The sequence below is a fragment of the Tyto alba genome, unplaced genomic scaffold (assembly GCF_018691265.1).
Source record: "Tyto alba isolate M040663 unplaced genomic scaffold, T.alba_DEE_v4.0 Super-Scaffold_1000006, whole genome shotgun sequence".
Lineage (NCBI taxonomy): Eukaryota > Metazoa > Chordata > Aves > Strigiformes > Tytonidae > Tyto > Tyto alba.
The window spans coordinates 15,982,635-15,989,564 of record NW_024881272.1 but is presented as its reverse complement, the minus strand read 5'-3'; the positions used below and the strand labels follow the sequence as shown (position 1 = coordinate 15,989,564).

General features: G+C 37.0%; 1 long non-coding RNA gene across 1 annotated transcript; it reads right to left on the bottom strand.

Annotated features, from left to right (window-relative positions):
- Window positions 1-809: 809 nt before the first annotated feature.
- LOC116963566 lies at window positions 810-5,406 on the bottom strand. Its single transcript, XR_004408280.1, has 3 exons — window positions 5,084-5,406; window positions 4,808-4,987; window positions 810-908 (listed from the first exon to the last, which is right to left on the bottom strand). It is a non-coding gene; the product is annotated as an uncharacterized LOC116963566 (long non-coding RNA).
- Window positions 5,407-6,930: the final 1,524 nt, after the last annotated feature.

Below are 6,930 nucleotides of genomic sequence, written 5' to 3'. Positions count from 1 at the left end.
GTCTCCTTTGTACTGGGTATAGACAGAATGATGCTGGTGAGTTGTGTGTATTTGAGCAAAAAATAAAAATAGAAATGGCTATGTCTTGAAAAATGACTTGTAATTTTGCCCTGAATTTTAAACCATTATGTAATTTCTGTGTTGGGAATTTCTAGTTTTGTGTTCCAATACAACAAAATGGTTTGACAGAAAAATAATCTAAGAAATTTTTGTAAAGGTAACTTATTAGGCATTTACATGGGGAAAAAAAGGAGCAACAGTTTAATAGAAATGTCTCTGAGCAGATAAAGTTACGTTGCCCTGAAATGATTGTGTCAGATCAAGGGCTGTGAAGTAATACAGATGAGCATATCAAAGTTGTCTTGGACAGTATGTATCAGGGTCATTAAAGCCAACCTTCAGATACAGTAAAGAATTAATTTTCTAACGTAGTAGAGAAAAAGTGAGAGAGGAACTGAAACTGTGACATTTGTCTTTGAATTTAAAAAGGACACAGAAATTGAAGGAGAACAGTACTGAGGTGCTAAGGGAGGCACAGGGAGCTTGTAATGATCTTGTCGCTTGTATTCCACGGTAATGTGCAGTTCTTCCCTTCCTGCAGAGATTTCTATTGAAATTGCCCATATCTATTCTGTTCTAATAAACCTGCTTGTAATTAGTGGGACCTAAGTTCGTTTCTGAGATTCACTTTGGAAAGAAAAATAGAACTAGCTATTCTAAAGTAAAATGAACTTGATATTTGACTGCAGAAGTGGCTGAACTAGAATAAAATTCCAATAATGTGAGATCTTCAGAAAAAATAGAGGATGTTAGACTTAACTCTGAAGAAACAGGAACAAATTAACTTTCTTCTCCAGGTTGGTGAATAGAAGTATTGCAGTTTGTACAAAAGGGAGTCGCTTATGTTTCTGTTGGAAAGAACAGAAAAATATGGTGGTAGATTAATAAAGTGTACCGAATTCAGAAGCATTGGAATATACATTGAGAGTTGAAAGTAAAAATCATTTTGGCTTAAGTCATTTATAAATAGCATTGAAATCAAATAATAATATTTTAGGAACAAACATGTTATGTACTTTGAAGAGGTAGCTTTTAAAATATTTCAATAGTTTTCACGTGATTAATTGCTTTGGACTTGAAACCTAATAGATATTTCTTCCTTTATAGAAATGTCAAAAGGAGACATATTATGAACAATAAGGGAAATAGCAAGACAGACTGTGTTACTCTAATTCTTTCCAGAGTTATGTATAATTTTACTAATGTTATTGTTCTCCATGTGCCTACCTCATCTTTTTATAGACGTACATGGATTAATGTGCTAAAATGGAAATTTAATTTAGGGCTAAGCAAACTATTTCCATGGAAATAATAATGTTGTTGATGTCCTTTGGTTTGGGAAGTGTTCCAGAAAATGCAATCCATCAATTTTTCATCAATCTAGACACAGGCCAGAAATAATAATGATTTTTGCAAGTGAACTCAGTATTAATAGGACCTTTGTACTTGTTTTTTCATGATCTTGAGCAGCTGCAGTTTATGGGGTATATGTGTATGTGTATACCTATAGATGCACACATGAATACAAATTTATTGAAGTTCAGATTTATTTTTTTGTCACTTGATTTTTTTCTTAAAAGATAGTAGATATTCATCAAGCCTGAAATTTTCTTTGAACAGCTTTTAGTCTGCAAACTATTCAGCATCATTTGTAGTCTTAGCCATTTAGCTAGTTCCACTCAAGTAAAAAGTAAGAAGCACTGACTTATATAAATGTGTATAGTCTTGCATGTGACTAATAGCTTTATTGAGATCATTCACAAGCAAAATTCTGAATAAATTTAGACATTTGAAGAGCTAAGGATAAAGTAGTATCACATTCAAAAGTTAAAATTTGTGTTCTATTTCCATAGTATCGTGTGCACACACACTAGATTTCATTGGTGAATGCATACTGATGGTGCTGCCAGAGCTGAGAAATTATACTACATCGTGGCTAGAAGCATGTTAGCATTCAGTTTGTTTCTGCCTGATTCTCTTGGGTACTTCCATATGGCAAAACCAACCCGGGAAATGTAAACGCACCATCATCTGGTATAATTATTTGTACTTATTTATTGAGAAAGATATTCAAAATACTATTTTGTTGTAAGTGCTGACATTATTTTGTACTGTCTACATTAATACATATAGAACTTCTGGAGCAAAGACCACTGTTAAACTTTTTTTTTTTTTTTTTTTTAAAACATAAAAGAAGGTAAGGCATTTCCTTAAATGTCAGTGTATATAAAACACTATTTCCAAAGCCTTTATAAATTACAGGCTTTACTGATGAGGCATATTCACATTGCTGCTCAATTTATTTACCCAGGAGACCAATTTATTTTGCTACCTCGGTGCTAACTGTTTCCATTGACATCCAGGTCTGCTCTGACCGAGCAATTGTGACAAGCTGTTTATTGAACTGTAAACGGGCACTGTCTGACTCCAAACAATGGCTTTATCTAATTATGAAACCCCATGCATCATTCTAGTCCAGTGTTGCTGGTTATGCAAACAAGATTTTAATGTTGTTGGAAAATTAATTTAAGTCTGGGTACCCTGTACTACAGTGAAAGATACTTTGCATTGTAAACTCATAGACTGGTAGCTCACATCTTGAAGTGAACTGACTATAATGTTCTGACTGTGGTTTGTTGGGCACTATGAACACCTGAGAAAAGACAAAAGAGAGAAGTGTCTTATAAAACCATATAAAGGAGATAGAATAACTGAACAAAATCAATTGCTTATTTTTAAAATGAATCTGATGTTATCAAAATGAACTCTTAAAAATAAGACAGATAGAAGAAATACAGGTGTACTTATAGAAAGGAAAATTGGATCCTCTAGAAGTTGACTTTCTGGCTTGGAAGTAGTAGCAAAAATTGAACAGACCCACTTGAAAAAAAAAAAAAAATCTGCCATTCTCCCCATTGCTTTGTCAGAAGATAATTGAGTGCAATCAAAGCTTTTGTCTTCAGCTGTCAGTAAGTCAGCTTCTCTGAGAGGTTTATTCAATAATCACAGAAAGAATTCAGAGGGTTTATTCTCCTTTGTTGGTGTATTTTATTTTTATTTTTTCTTTGGTAAAAGGAAACTAACCCAAAATTAATGAACAATTTTGATACCACGAAGTTTATATAAAGAGAAAGAAGAAAGAAAAAAAAACAGGTGGGACTGAATGTGTGTATTAAAGAGCTGAAGACTAGTGTGTTAATGTTCTAGTAATGTACATGAAACTTCTGTGAGTGAGGGCAAATCTGCTTTCCAGTGAGAACTTGTACACACAGTGCTGTTTGTAAACAGAATTCACATAATTCATCTTTATTTCTGAAAACTTTCTTTATTGCTTTTCAAGGCATTGTTTAATGATGTTGTATAATTGGTTTCATGTGTTAAATCCCAGTTGGTAGTTTTGCTATGATTTTCTTATGCAATATGACACTCTCTAAAATTCAATGGTGAATTACTATTAATTTAATCAAATATTTTATTATTAAATCTATTAATATCTCATCTTCTACATGGCTATGCAGATTTTTGAAAGCCATTCCAGTATTTTCTGACAAACTACTCAGTTATACAAAGACTATTTAGTAATCTTTTTGTTCACGTGGTTCCTGTGCTGTAGTTAGGCTGCCTGGGTCATTGTTTATTTTTATCCAGCATCTAGAGTGAATGCAAAGGAGATGCAAGGCACAGAGAAGCTAAAGAAAGTTTACTGAGTATGTAGTTCCCTTGTTCCTGGCTAGAATACACTTTAAAAGAGCCCTATATGATTTTGCAAGTTAATCTCTGTTCGCAGCAGGGTTTGACTTGTAGGAAGCCCGGCATGCTTAGGCACCTGAGGGCTGTCGCTGACAAGGGGCTGCAAGGAGGGGGACTGCCACTGATCGGGCCTAAATGAGTCAGTTGCACAGAGCTGATAAAACTGGAGACTTACTTAAGTAGACAGGCCTGCGCTAAAACAAGCTCCTCTCTCGATTGAAACCCTGCCTGTCACTTTAATCTCCCCTGTCGGGCACTGTCAGGGGAGAGGCTGGAGCTGTGCAGGAGGTGCAGCTGAGGGTGGCATGGGGTGGTGGCCAGGCCAGCGGGGGGGTGGCCTCCCTGCTGCCCCCAGGGCTTGGATGGGCAGAGGTGGTGCAGTGGCATGGAGCTGTGGGTGTTTTGCAGCCTAGATGTGGCCCAAAAAGTAATAGGCAGTGCTAAAGCAAGACTCTTTTTTTTTTTTTTTTTTTTTTTTTTTTTTCCCAGGTGATTCATGTCTTCTCTTGTGTTTTTAATATAGCATAATTCTTGTATCCTGACTGTGCTTTTTCAGCAGCTGGAACAGTCTCCTGGACATGAAGACGTGTGGTACAGAGGTTACAGATCCATCCTGCTGTAAAAGATGTAGTCAGGTATCTTATTGCATTCTTTCCCTTCATCAAAAATAATTTTAAAAAAATTAAAAAATATTTGCTCAAGATGGCAAGCATACAGTGGAGACTTTACATGTTATGTGTGCCATTAGCCAGAGCTCGATCCCTGATGGCAAGGTGTTACTGCCTTGCTTGTTGTCATGAACAATGTACCTTCTCTGCTTAGAGAAAGGCAGATGAAATCAGTGTTACTTTTTTTCAGTTTAAATAATTTTATTTTTACAGAAATGTTTAAGATACTATGCCCATTTCACCAAGATATCACAGGCTAAGGCAATGGCAGAAGAAGAGAGAAAAATAAAAAGGAAAAACGACCCAAGGTCATAAAATATAGCTGGTACCTGGTCATGAACACAGCACTCTGACACTGCTTGGCTTCTCAGGTGAACTTCACAGAGCACAGGCTCCTCTTGTCCTCAGGAGCTCATTGGCATGGATTGGTAAGTGCAGCAAAGACTTCTTCCTTGGAATCTTGAGGCTATGATGATGGGCAGCTGCTCCTCCTTCCTGAAAACTGACCCCTCGGATTGAGCAGGCAAAGGAGCAGTTAGATCAGGGAGTCAAGGAGGAGGAAGAAGGGCAGAAGTAAATAGTAAATAGTTTACACCACTTCTTACCAGCATCTGTAGCTGCTCCTCCCTTGAAGGGCTCCTGTTTGTGGTCTCTCCTGGCAACTGGATGAGGCTGTAAAAACTTTGTTGACAGCTTTGTGTTCTGTTCCACTGAAGATAGCACAGCTACAGCTAATGGGCCATACAGCCTGGAACAGGGGAGCTCTTGAGAAATTCAGATCTAGACAAGAACTGGCGAAGAAAAGTCTATGCAAATATATACATATTTCTGTATATTTACACCTGTATTGCTTGACATCTGAAAATTCTGTTTGGGATTTCTCATAGGGATGATGTCCTTTTAGACCCTGGGCTGGTGGCAGAGCTGAAACATGTTTTATACCGTTAACATTGGAGTTAAACCAGATTGAAGGTGGTGGGTGTGATGGTGAAGATAATAACTACCTTGCATAATGCTTAAGTGTAAAAGACAATTCTGCTGCTTTGGGGAATCCCCAGGTGAAGCATCAGCCACCTGAAAGGCTGTCCAGCTGTGAGCTGTACAGTGTAAGGTTTCACTGGGCTGAAAGCAAGCATGGGAGTTACTTTAGATATCCACTTCTGTGTTTTGATAACTGAGAGAAGGATGACAAGACTAGAAATTGGTAGAGTAGCTCTCAGTGTCTAGAAAAGAGCAAGAGAGGGGCTTGTGGCAGAAAGTTGGCTCGGAGGAGGCTCAGAACAACAAGCAAAGGAAAGAAACAGCCTCTGTCTGATGCCTTCTGTGCTCAGAAAGCAGGGCAACGTCTGTGCTCATGGAAAAACAGCTGCAGCAATGAAATACAAGTCTTAGGTTTTCTCTCTCAGCAGAAGCAGCATGCAACATGCCAGTACTGTATAGCAGCTCTAGGAGAAATACTGGCTTAGCGTTGGTGTCAAAATGGGTAATGTGTTTATGTTTTTATCCTTATTGAGTTCAGCTCTTCCATCTCTATTATTTCTCTTCCCATATGGAGCTGTTGCTGTAAATACATATCTGAATTCTATAGTAACATACTGAAGCAACAATCAAGAAGTGAATATTGTTATTGTAAGGAATATTCAGAGTAAGTTTATTTGGTCAAGTTTGGAAATTTCAGTTTCCTATTCTCTGCACTTTACATTTAGAAATCAAAATCTATAGGGATACATAGACATAATGACAAATTGTAAAAATGCATGTGTACTTGCCAGAGCCAGTAGTAGTCTACTGAATCATGCAAGCACTGTAAAGTTAGCTAAAGCACTAATTAAGTATGATCGTCTTAAAAGAAGAACTCATGCTTCATCTTGGCAAGATGCCCATAAGAAAAAGATAGATCTGTCACAGTCTTGCAGTCAGTAATTAAGGTTTAAATACTTCCTGGTCTAAAACAAGGATAGTTCAGACAGAGCTAACTGTTTAAACAATGTCCCTTATGAACTGATATTGCTCTTCTACTTCAGACTGACATGTTTTTGATGTTTTTTGTTTTGTTGTTTTTTTTTTGTCTGTTGGCTTCTGTGCAAAATATACAGGAAAAACAGAAATTAGGAAATACTCATCAATGCTTTTCATAGAAGCTGAGAGGCTAGAAAACAATTATATGGAGTAGCCAGAAGATTCTATGTGTAGATAGTTCAGAAAGTACAAATTTAAATATTGTACCTCAGAGTAGTTAGGAAAAAAGGTTATCTGTCTGGAAGTTTTGTTCTTTTCTGTCTGTGAACATGTGGTGCTATTGATGTTAATTGGATCCAAACATCTTTAGACTTTAAGGACTTAAATTTTATTTCCAAATCTTGCACCTCTGCTCACATCCAAACCTGCAAGGTCTGGAGGAGAGATCTCCATCAGTGCATCAGTGCTTCAGTCAAATTACTTCAAGGTTTTC